The sequence below is a fragment of the Trachurus trachurus genome, assembly GCF_905171665.1.
Source record: "Trachurus trachurus genome assembly, chromosome: 24".
NCBI lineage: Eukaryota > Metazoa > Chordata > Actinopteri > Carangiformes > Carangidae > Trachurus > Trachurus trachurus.
The window spans coordinates 4,418,833-4,432,298 of NC_139910.1; the positions used below are offsets into that span (position 1 = coordinate 4,418,833).

The 13,466-nt window shown below is 38.6% G+C and overlaps 1 long non-coding RNA gene across 1 annotated transcript in view; it reads left to right on the forward strand.

Annotated features, from left to right (window-relative positions):
- Nucleotides 1-13,466, forward strand: part of LOC311007669 — a 44,092-nt gene that overhangs the window by 2,304 nt on the left and 28,322 nt on the right. The gene's annotated exons all lie outside the window — the stretch shown is intronic.

The following is a 13,466-nucleotide window of genomic DNA, read 5'->3' on the forward strand; positions in this document are numbered from 1 at the left end:
AGTAAGGTAGCCTGTGATGACACTGTTTTAAATGAATATGGACATCTCTGTAAAATAAAAACTATTGCCTCTTTGTGCTGCTTCAAATATAAAGATGGTATGATTCACCAAAAACAAATAAAATCTGGTCAGTCAAAGAAACTGTATCATGTTTTTGCTTTTTTCCATTTGAGAATTTGTTAGTTGGCAAGAATTAGCTAAACTAAGCTTTGTAGACCCAATATGAAACAAAGCGTGGGGTTGGCATCTACTAGAAAACATGAAGTCCCATTGTTGTGTGGCCAATATGTGCAAAAGTGCTTAGCTGGTTCAGGGGTCGAGTGTCACAACACCATGGACAGCGCTGTTTTTGTGTATTAAAGGAGAAGTAAGTGATATATTTGTGTTAATATAAGTCTTAAATAGTTATATCTTCCGACAGCAATCACTTACATAGAGTGTTTGGACTGAAACACGGGTCTCTCAGTCCCTCTGCTCTGCTCTGAGCCGAAGAGAAAACATTTATCGTATCCTACAGTTTTTATCCAATGAGGAGAGAGAACGGCATGCAGGGCTGTGTGTGCAGCCAAGGAACGCCGTGAATGTGGTGACGTAGGGACGAGGACTGTTATGGTGCGTTCAAGGAAACTCGTATTTTTCCGACCGTGAAGTGGTACCAGTTCGATCTGGTACGAGTTCACCGGTCAGAAGTTACGAGTGGCCGTTATAGTGACTTTCACCGGTAAAACAGGTCGGAAAAACACGAGTGGGTTGCCTGGAACGCTACAAAGTCGTAAGTTGTGACTTGAAGCTGTAATTTACGATTTCAAAAGCCTGCCTGGAACGCAGCATTAGCGAAAACGACCGGACCACTTACTTCTGCTTTAATTGTGTGTGCTGCACAATCGCTAGACAGAGAACGCATCATTTACTGTAGTTAAATCTTGAAACATAAACTTTACAGTAGGCCCCAATTCAATTTTCCCTCAATTTAAGGGAAATTTCATCAATTGAGGAAAAAGAGAGAGAGAGAGCCGGGTGCGACCCAGGTGTGATGTATTATAATATAAGAAAACAAATAAATTCTATGTAAAATCAGACATTTAGCAGCGGTGAACACCCCCATTCAGAATGGTACAATCTTTTTTTCACAACGATTCTAGGATAAGGTTGATTGTTGAATCAGACCTCCCCGAATCGAATCAACGAAACTTCAACTCTCTGGGGGCACCCCCAACAACAATGCATTCCTGTTTATTAGCATATAAAACCAGATCTGATCAGGTGTTGTCCCTAGAGAAAAATGTGAAGATGCATTTTAAAGACAGGTGTGAACTGATAAACTTAAACTTAACCACTTGTGATCATATCATTGAAAATGTTACTGCTAGGTTCTTAAAGTCAAACTGTTGTTCATCAGGCTGCATGACGGTCAAACATCTAAATCAAACAACATACTTCTTTCTTTTTCTGTATTTCACTCGGTGTCACTTTGTTGTACAAGCTTAGGAGCTGACCCAGAAGGCAGCAGCAGTCAACGGCACTGGGACCAGGGGGGCGGGTCCTCGTGGCAGCAGCCTGCCTGGATGGGGAGGTTTGACTGCACCAGGGGAATGGGATAGAAGAAGTCAAACATACAGTAAAAATGACTGTTTTTAATCAAAATGATCCAAGTTCACAATTTAGCGTGCACCAGATGATTGTTCTTGGTTCTTGTCTTTCCACACAGAGTGATAAAAAACATATGCGTATCACTACTTTACTGCCTACAGTATATGGTATGGTAGTACAGTAGTTGATGCAATCAAATTGTTGTACATTTCAAAGACATTCAAGTGCTCAGGCTTTGGGTTGAGACAATGCTATGACCCATAAGCAGCAAAAACAGCAACGCTGAGCTACAGAAGCAGTTGACGCATTTTTCTTTTTTGTCTAGAAGCCCTGCTTTGAGTTTCCCACATTAACGCGTCACATCTGTGATAAATCATTTGTGATAAATTAATGTCTGTTGACTGTAACTGGCATGTTTTCTGCACACTTGTCCTATTTTTATTATTGTAGCGGACAGGTGAAAACAGTTTTGGTTGGATTTTCATAATGTGTTGCAGAATTTATGTGGTTATTGTTTTTCTAATCACTTCACTCATCTGAGAAATAAGAATCAATAACACCAGAACTATTTAAAAAGTGTTTTATTCTTTGTTTGAATGTGCAGTTTGTGTAATGAAGCAGAAAGAAATGTTACTTGGTGAGTGATAGGACATATTTGTCTTTGTGCACGATGCAAATTTTGTCTTCAGTCCCCCTTTTGTAGTGTTTTTATTCTTCTATGTGTTTGCTTTATTAAATATTCAGAACATTATGGTCTTTTCAGGGTCAAATGAGATGTTTTAGCCTTTAAAAGTGTCCTGTCAGTCAGAAGACTGAACCACCACTAGTATCCAAGGCACCAACAGAAAATGACAGTATGCTGCCCTCTGCTGGAGCTTGATAATAAATGCTGCTCTTATTTTATTTTCAAATTTGACAGAGGTCAACTTTTTCTTTTTTAAATTGCAAGTAATTGAAAATGTAACAGGATATCAATCACGTCAAACAAATAGATAAAGCATTGCTGTTTTTAATGAGAAATGGATAGTTATGTGATCTGTAAACAACATCTCAGTGTGTCACACCCTTCCCCAGAAGGACCAAAAAAAATAAGCCAGCCATTATTACTCGCTTTGCCAACTGCAAAAGTTAAAATTCAGTGAAGTGAATTTGTTCATTCTATAGCCAGCTACAGCTATCATTTCATGCTACTGTAGCTGTGCTCAGACGTTTGAATCTATATGTGTCAGTTATTACACCTACAATAATAATAATAATAATAATTCTTTATTTATATAGCACTTTTCACAGCACAAAGTCACAAAGTGCTTCACAAAACATAATAAAACAACACAGTACAATACAGAGTCCCCACATCATGCCATTATTAGATATCCCCTTCAGAGTAATTAACAAAATATTTTTTTTGAATCTACATAGTTTTCTGTTGTCAGACATCAGATGTATTGTCTAAGCATGTACAAGAAGTGACAGGATGTTCTCTTCTCACCTCTGAATTAATTTATATCAAAACACTTCTTAGTTGTTAAAGGAGTTGTTAAAGATCGGCTGAAAGTAAACAAGCAGTACATAAGATATTTTTTTCACACAAAATGAGCAAAAGGCATATAGCCACTTTTAATTGAATTATATAAATAATGATAGGCGACTTGATTTCTTTCTTCTTATGTTATTTAATTAAGAGAGATAATACAGAGAGATAACAATGCAGTAAAATGAAGCTGTTGTACATTTAAAAAAGGACATTCAAGTGCTCAGGCTTTGGGTTGAGAAAATGCTGTGACCTCTGTTCTCAGACAGCATGTATACCAATAACAGAAATGTTATTTCTGCACCTCTCGCCTCCATCAGGAAGAGACGGAGTGGATGCCGTCATCCTGACACCCTTGGATCTGGACTGTTTATTTTTAATGTTTAACTTCATTGTGCATTTCAAAAGCCGGTAGAGTCTGGACAGAAGCAGCTTTCACAAACTACAAAAGGTTTTGTGATTTTGGCTAAAAACTTCATAATCACAATTTAAAGACCACAGAGAATGTTTTAAAATGACCAAAAAGGGTCGTTGGAGGGGGACTTTAATGTGTACTTTAGTTGTAATCATGCGTACCAGTCTGTTGGAGGCGCTGTTACCTTAAAGCTGGAGAGGCTGCATTGACTTGAATTTGTCAGACAACATAAGAAAACACATCACTCATCTCAGACCAAGTTTACAAAAACTGCCTCTGTTAAAGAACTTTTAAAAGATTATTTTAACACCTTGGACTCATTTGTATAAAACAAGTGAAAAGTGATTTTTCATCTATCTATTTAAATGCTATAGGACCGTCTGTCTGGCAGAGTGTCTATGTATAGATCACGATGCTCTTGAACAGTTCACCTGACTTACCTGATGTAGTTGTTACTGGGTTCAACATATCTAGTAACATACAGTAGTTTACCGTCCCAGTAGTGCTATTTACGGAATACACTGTGCACTAAACCAGGCACAAAAAAGATGGTGGTAGAGAAAAATGGTGTTACATAGATGCTGCTTTATCTACGTATCTGAAGTGCATCACTTGTAATAGATACAAAAATACATTTAAAGGAAATAATTGTCACACCGCTGCAGGTCTCAACTGAATATGTGTTATGCATTTTTTTGTTGAGAAATGGATAGTTATGTGGAAAAAAAATTGTTGAAAAAAATGCATATGGTTTAGCAGTATATACTATGGTATATAAAAAATGTAATTCTTTTAGTAAATATATTTAGTTTTTTTTTCTTCACTAAGAAAGATATTTGTATTTATGTCGTTGTTGGACTGGAACAAAGTGAAGGATGAAATGTCTTTGTCTAAGTGTGGTAATTTATGTCTAACATATTAAATCACCCTCCCACTTCTGTTTGCGAGTTGATTTTGAACATGTATCTGCAGACCACAAACCACATAGTTTCACTTTTGTTTTGTCTGGGCAATATTAAAATGTCAACAGAAACTAAAGAAATTAAAATTCAGTGAAATTATTTCTCCATTCTACAGCCACAATATTAAGTTAGTTGTTCCAGGAGATTTTTCTTCTTCTCTCTCTTTTAGTTCTGTCAAGTCAAGTATCCTGACATTGAGGCAATGTGTTTTTTGTCCTCTGACACATTTGCATAATATTGTTAAGACTTCTTTTATGTCAGATCATGCATTTTGTGATCACTTTCTATATAATTCCAAAAAAAAATTTGTTTGAATTTATACTTTTCTGCTTTTCTTTTTTTCAGAGGTATAGTATCTAATTTGATTTTGATAAATTGTACAATATGCTGTCTGACTTTGATAGTAGAACCAACAGTATTTGAGTGGCAAGATGTCAGGCAGTTAGCTTCTTGCTAATGTTGCAAGTGTAGGCATTGTGCTTGCAACAGCAACATGGTTCATCTTAAAAGTGAAAGTAATCAGCCTAGTGTACAATTTGTTTGTTCCCACAGACGTGTTTCATGTAACAGTGTGACAGTGTGAGATTTTGACCCTGTGGTTTACAAAACCTGACAGCAACCCTTATCTCAAGACGTCAAACTGGTTTCATTTCCTGCTAACGTGAGATGTAGAATCATTTTACGTGACCAAACCTGACCACTGTGTGTGACAAAAGACTCTGTAAAACTATACGAAATGTAGCTTATATTTTCCTTTGCACTTGCCTCTATGTTAATAAAGCTTAGCTTTAATATTAAAGCTTAGCTTTAATTACATAGCTGGTTACTTTTCATTGGCATCGTGATAACTGTGGAATTAAAATTAATGAAGGGCAGTAATTACTATGAGTGGTATGTACTATGTAGGCTACTTCTGAAATCCTTTAATGCGTTAGTTGTAACCATACCTTCCAGGCTGTGGGAGGCGCTGTAACCTTGAGGAGAGGTTGTATGGATTGTACTGAATTTTAACTCATCTTAGACTAAGTTTACAAAAACTGCCTCTGTTAAATAACTTTTATTTATTTATTTTAAATATACTTTTGGCTTTTCATGCCATTATTAGATAGAACACTTGAGAGAGACAGGAAATGGGGAGGCAGAGAGAGAGGGAATGACATGCAGAAAAAGGCTGCCTGATGTGGGATCTGAACCTCCTGCGCCACTCAACGCCCTCGTTAAAGAACTTTTAAAGATTATTTCAACACTTTGGACTCATTTGAATAAGTGAAGTGTGATTTTTCATCCATCTACTGTATGTATAAATGCTAGGACCGTCTGTCTGTAGATCACAGTGCTCTGGAACAGTTCGCCTGACTGACTTAACAGCTGGCAGGTGTAATGCAGTTTGGTTTTGTTTGGATAAGAATTACAACTACTGGTAACATGTTCATTCCTGAGTAGTATTCAACATATCCAACAAAGTCTCTGTTTCTGGCTCCAGTGCTACAGTATGTTGACTGAATATTCTGTGCATTAAAACAGGCACAAAAATTATGGTTGTAGAGGAAAATGATGATGATTGCTACGGAAGCCCTAAAGGGTCAAGTCCGTATAATTTTTTTTTTTATCGTTTTCTCGTGATAACGACTTATTATTTCGTTATCTCGAGATAACAAAGTCTGTTTTCTCGTGATAACGACTTATTATTTCGTTATCTCGAGATAACAAAGTCTGTTTTCTCGTGATAACGAATTAATTTATGTCGTTATCTCGAGATAACAAAGACCGTTTTCTCGTGATAACGAAATAATCATACAATGTGTGGTTGACATGGTTGCCCAGCAACATGTTTCCCCGGTGCAACCGCTTCTGTTTACGGGGAAGTAGCAGCTGGTTAGCCGCTGTATGTTCGTAGCAGGGGGCTACTACGTATTAACTGACTCGCCGCTCTGTGTGTCGCGGTGATAATTTAACCGTGAAAAGTAGGCTACAACACACACAACATAACGTTACAGCCGCAGTGTTGTGAGTGAATCATGTCGGGACCAGAGCGATTGCTGGTCTGGACAACCAGGCTTCATGAACCCGCTCCACAGACCCCGGTGCCCGGCCGTAGGTGGCTCACACACCCGGGGAAGGACATCCTGGCAGTGAGGGTGTGTGAGCCCGCCGCCGCCGCCGATCGCCCGCCCCGCAGGCGGGGAAGGCGATCAGTGAGCTTCGCCGGCCGGGCTCACACACCCAGAGGAGAAACTTTCTGCTTCTAGTTTAGGAGCTGCTCCTAAACTTAACAACAACTTAGAAGCAGAAAGTTTCTCCTCTTAACTGCCAGGATCGCCTTCCCCGGGTGTGTGAGCCACCTACGGCCGGGCACCGGGGTCTGTGGAGCGGGTTCATGAAGCCTGGTTGTCCAGACCAGCAATCGCTCTGGTCCCGACATGATTCACTCACAACACTGCGGCTGTAACGTTATGTTGTGTGTGAACTTGTAGCCGAAAAGTAGGCTACAACACACACAACATAACGTTACAGCCGCAGTGTTGTGAGTGAGTCATGTCGGGACAACCAGGCTTCATACCCCGGTGCCCGGCCGCCACTAGAGCAGCGGCGGCGGCGGCGGCGGCCAAGCACAGGGGTCTGTGGAGCGGGTTCATGAAGCCTGGTTGTCCCGACATGATTCACTCACAACACTGCGGCTGTAACGTTATGTTGTGTGTGTTGTAGCCTACTTTTCACGGTTAAATTATCACCGCGACACACACACTGAGCGGCGAGTCAGTTAATACGTAGTAGCCCCCTGCTACGAACATACAGGGGGAAACATGGGGAAACATGTTGCTGGGCAACCATGTCAACCACACATTCTATGATTATTTCGTTATCACGAGAAAACGGTCTTTGTTATCTCGAGATAACGACATAAATTAATTCGTTATCACGAGAAAACAGACTTTGTTATCTCGAGATAACGAAATAATAAGTCGTTATCACGAGAAAACGATAATAAAAAAAATTATACGGACTTGACCCTTTAGGGCTTCCGTAGATTGCATCACTTCAATAGAAAAAATACATTTTGATGGCAATATATAGTCACACTGTTGCAAGTATTTTGGACAGAGCAGTCAGAACAGATGGGAAAAAGGATAATGTACAGTAGGACAGGTTAATAAATCAATTTTACTCATTAACTTGTATTTACTTAGATTGTTTCATTTGGGCTCCCAAAGTTTTTTCAAAGGCTGTTGATACTAAAAGCAGCTGCATGACCAATTTGTCATGCCATTTGAGCTACAGCACACACACACACACACACACACACACACACACACACACACACACACACACACACACACACACACACACACACACACACACACACACACACACACACACACCTAATGTATTTATGTTGTTAATGTTTCTTTTTATTGGTTGGTGTGTGTCAGTCTTGTTGAATGTTTACTTTGTACGGAGCTGACTTCTGACATTTCACTGCATCACCCACATGTGAATGAAATGTTTAGTCAGGTGCACTTCTTCCCAGTATCAATAAAATATTAATACCTGCAACCACAAGAAAATTAGAGGATTATAAAAGACAATAATTTCTGTGTAGGTATTGGGATGCATTGTGCTTGCAACAGCAACATGGTTCATCTTAAAAGTGAAAGTAATCAGCCTAGTGTACAATTTGTTTGTTCCCACAGACGTGTTTCATGTAACAGTGTGACAGTGTGAGATTTTGACCCTGTGGTTTACAAAACCTGACAGCAACCCTTATCTCAAGACGTCAAACTGGTTTCATTTCCTGCTAACGTGAGATGTAGAATCATTTTACGTGACCAAACCTGACCACTGTGTGTGACAAAAGACTCTGTAAAACTATACGAAATGTAGCTTATATTTTCCTTTGCACTTGCCTCTATGTTAATAAAGCTTAGCTTTAATATTAAAGCTTAGCTTTAATTACATAGCTGGTTACTTTTCATTGGCATCGTGATAACTGTGGAATTAAAATTAATGAAGGGCAGTAATTACTATGAGTGGTATGTACTATGTAGGCTACTTCTGAAATCCTTTAATGCGTTAGTTGTAACCATACCTTCCAGGCTGTGGGAGGCGCTGTAACCTTGAGGAGAGGTTGTATGGATTGTACTGAATTTTAACTCATCTTAGACTAAGTTTACAAAAACTGCCTCTGTTAAATAACTTTTATTTATTTATTTTAAATATACTTTTGGCTTTTCATGCCATTATTAGATAGAACACTTGAGAGAGACAGGAAATGGGGAGGCAGAGAGAGAGGGAATGACATGCAGAAAAAGGCTGCCTGATGTGGGATCTGAACCTCCTGCGCCACTCAACGCCCTCGTTAAAGAACTTTTAAAGATTATTTCAACACTTTGGACTCATTTGAATAAGTGAAGTGTGATTTTTCATCCATCTACTGTATGTATAAATGCTAGGACCGTCTGTCTGTAGATCACAGTGCTCTGGAACAGTTCGCCTGACTGACTTAACAGCTGGCAGGTGTAATGCAGTTTGGTTTTGTTTGGATAAGAATTACAACTACTGGTAACATGTTCATTCCTGAGTAGTATTCAACATATCCAACAAAGTCTCTGTTTCTGGCTCCAGTGCTACAGTATGTTGACTGAATATTCTGTGCATTAAAACAGGCACAAAAATTATGGTTGTAGAGGAAAATGATGATGATTGCATCACTTCAATAGAAAAAATACATTTTGATGGCAATATATAGTCACACTGTTGCAAGTATTTTGGACAGAGCAGTCAGAACAGATGGGAAAAAGGATAATGTACAGTAGGACAGGTTAATAAATCAATTTTACTCATTAACTTGTATTTACTTAGATTGTTTCATTTGGGCTCCCAAAGTTTTTTCAAAGGCTGTTGATACTAAAAGCAGCTGCATGACCAATTTGTCATGCCATTTGAGCTACAGCACACACACACACACACACACACACACACACACACACACACACACACACACACACACACACACACACACACACACACACACACACACACACACACACACACACACACACACACACACACACACACACACACACACACACCTAATGTATTTATGTTGTTAATGTTTCTTTTTATTGGTTGGTGTGTGTCAGTCTTGTTGAATGTTTACTTTGTACGGAGCTGACTTCTGACATTTCACTGCATCACCCACATGTGAATGAAATGTTTAGTCAGGTGCACTTCTTCCCAGTATCAATAAAATATTAATACCTGCAACCACAAGAAAATTAGAGGATTATAAAAGACAATAATTTCTGTGTAGGTATTGGGATGCATTGTGCTTGCAACAGCAACATGGTTCATCTTAAAAGTGAAAGTAATCAGCCTAGTGTACAATTTGTTTGTTCCCACAGACGTGTTTCATGTAACAGTGTGACAGTGTGAGATTTTGACCCTGTGGTTTACAAAACCTGACAGCAACCCTTATCTCAAGACGTCAAACTGGTTTCATTTCCTGCTAACGTGAGATGTAGAATCATTTTACGTGACCAAACCTGACCACTGTGTGTGACAAAAGACTCTGTAAAACTATACGAAATGTAGCTTATATTTTCCTTTGCACTTGCCTCTATGTTAATAAAGCTTAGCTTTAATATTAAAGCTTAGCTTTAATTACATAGCTGGTTACTTTTCATTGGCATCGTGATAACTGTGGAATTAAAATTAATGAAGGGCAGTAATTACTATGAGTGGTATGTACTATGTAGGCTACTTCTGAAATCCTTTAATGCGTTAGTTGTAACCATACCTTCCAGGCTGTGGGAGGCGCTGTAACCTTGAGGAGAGGTTGTATGGATTGTACAGAATTTTCACTCATCTTAGACTAAGTTTACAAAAACTGCCTCTGTTAAATAACTTTTATTTATTTATTTTAAATATACTTTTTGGCTTTTCATGCCATTATTAGATAGAACACTTGAGAGAGACAGGAAATGGGGAGGCAGAGAGAGAGGGAATGACATGCAGAAAAAGGCTGCCTGATGTGGGATCTGAACCTCCTGCGCCACTCAACGCCCTCGTTAAAGAACTTTTAAAGATTATTTCAACACTTTGGACTCATTTGAATAAGTGAAGTGTGATTTTTCATCCATCTACTGTATGTATAAATGCTAGGACCGTCTGTCTGTAGATCACAGTGCTCTGGAACAGTTCGCCTGACTGACTTAACAGCTGGCAGGTGTAATGCAGTTTGGTTTTGTTTGGATAAGAATTACAACTAGGGCCGGGACTTTAACGCATTAATTACGATTAATTAATTACACAAAAATTAACGCGTTAACAAAATTAACGCATTTTAATCGCACTATTAATTTTTTTTATTTTTTTTTCTCACGTGTGTCTACGTACGGTGCGCCCGCCGTGAGAGAGGCGGCAGTTTGAGAGGCTGACTGGCAGAGATGAGAGCTGGTGAAACACTAGCATGGTTATTTAAAACACCATCTCTGATCTCTGCCTGCACATACTGTAGATACACAGACACGGGCGCACGCTAAATGCGCTATATAGCGCTAATTGCTCAGCTGCAGCGCTATATCTATGACCTGTCACTGTCACAGGTGCATCTCATCTCATTATGATAGGACTTCACCCTCAGAGCTGTCTGTCTTCAGACTGTCCTGACCTGTCCCTGAACATCACACAGGGACAACATGGAGCTGCCTGTGTGATTGGTTACTGAGTTTTATTAATGTTTACATCAGGCTGAGTTCAACAAATCAGTTTATGCTACTGTGATTTAAGTAGCCTAGTTAGGCTAAATACTACAGTAATCATCATAGTGTATTGGAAGGAAAGACCATTTAATCTGTATGTATCGATAATTTGCATCCCTAGTCGGTTGGTCTTGGTTAAGTACCACCTTGAATGCTTAAGCTTATGTATTCAGTCATTCAATGGTATACTAAAATCCATGTGAAAAAAAAAATGCTTCTCACTGTTCTCAGGTCAAATATTTATATGCGATTAAAATGTGATTAATTGCGATTAATTAATTACAAAGCCTCTAGTTAATTCGATTATTTTTTTTAATCGAGTCCCAGCCCTAATTACAACTACTGGTAACATGTTCATTCCTGAGTAGTATTCAACATATCCAACAAAGTCTCTGTTTCTGGCTCCAGTGCTACAGTATGTTGACTGAATATTCTGTGCATTAAAACAGGCACAAAAATTATGGTTGTAGAGGAAAATGATGATGATTGCATCACTTCAATAGAAAAAATACATTTTGATGGCAATATATAGTCACACTGTTGCAAGTATTTTGGACAGAGCAGTCAGAACAGATGGGAAAAAGGATAATGTACAGTAGGACAGGTTAATAAATCAATTTTACTCATTAACTTGTATTTACTTAGATTGTTTCACCACAAGAAAATTAGAGGATTATAAAAGACAATAATTTCTGTGTAGGTATTGGGATGCATTGTGCTTGCAACAGCAACATGGTTCATCTTAAAAGTGAAAGTAATCAGCCTAGTGTACAATTTGTTTGTTCCCACAGACGTGTTTCATGTAACAGTGTGACAGTGTGAGATTTTGACCCTGTGGTTTACAAAACCTGACAGCAACCCTTATCTCAAGACGTCAAACTGGTTTCATTTCCTGCTAACGTGAGATGTAGAATCATTTTACGTGACCAAACCTGACCACTGTGTGTGACAAAAGACTCTGTAAAACTATACGAAATGTAGCTTATATTTTCCTTTGCACTTGCCTCTATGTTAATAAAGCTTAGCTTTAATATTAAAGCTTAGCTTTAATTACATAGCTGGTTACTTTTCATTGGCATCGTGATAACTGTGGAATTAAAATTAATGAAGGGCAGTAATTACTATGAGTGGTATGTACTATGTAGGCTACTTCTGAAATCCTTTAATGCGTTAGTTGTAACCATACCTTCCAGGCTGTGGGAGGCGCTGTAACCTTGAGGAGAGGTTGTATGGATTGTACTGAATTTTAACTCATCTTAGACTAAGTTTACAAAAACTGCCTCTGTTAAATAACTTTTATTTATTTATTTTAAATATACTTTTTGGCTTTTCATGCCATTATTAGATAGAACACTTGAGAGAGACAGGAAATGGGGAGGCAGAGAGAGAGGGAATGACATGCAGAAAAAGGCTGCCTGATGTGGGATCTGAACCTCCTGCGCCACTCAACGCCCTCGTTAAAGAACTTTTAAAGATTATTTCAACACTTTGGACTCATTTGAATAAGTGAAGTGTGATTTTTCATCCATCTACTGTATGTATAAATGCTAGGACCGTCTGTCTGTAGATCACAGTGCTCTGGAACAGTTCGCCTGACTGACTTAACAGCTGGCAGGTGTAATGCAGTTTGGTTTTGTTTGGATAAGAATTACAACTACTGGTAACATGTTCATTCCTGAGTAGTATTCAACATATCCAACAAAGTCTCTGTTTCTGGCTCCAGTGCTACAGTATGTTGACTGAATATTCTGTGCATTAAAACAGGCACAAAAATTATGGTTGTAGAGGAAAATGATGATGATTGCATCACTTCAATAGAAAAAATACATTTTGATGGCAATATATAGTCACACTGTTGCAAGTATTTTGGACAGAGCAGTCAGAACAGATGGGAAAAAGGATAATGTACAGTAGGACAGGTTAATAAATCAATTTTACTCATTAACTTGTATTTACTTAGATTGTTTCATTTGGGCTCCCAAAGTTTTTTCAAAGGCTGTTGATACTAAAAGCAGCTGCATGACCAATTTGTCATGCCATTTGAGCTACAGCTCACACACACACACACACACACACACACACACACACACACACACACACACACACACACACACACACACACACACACACACACACACACACACACACACACACACACACACACCTAATGTATTTATGTTGTTAATGTTTCTTTTTATCTTTTTATT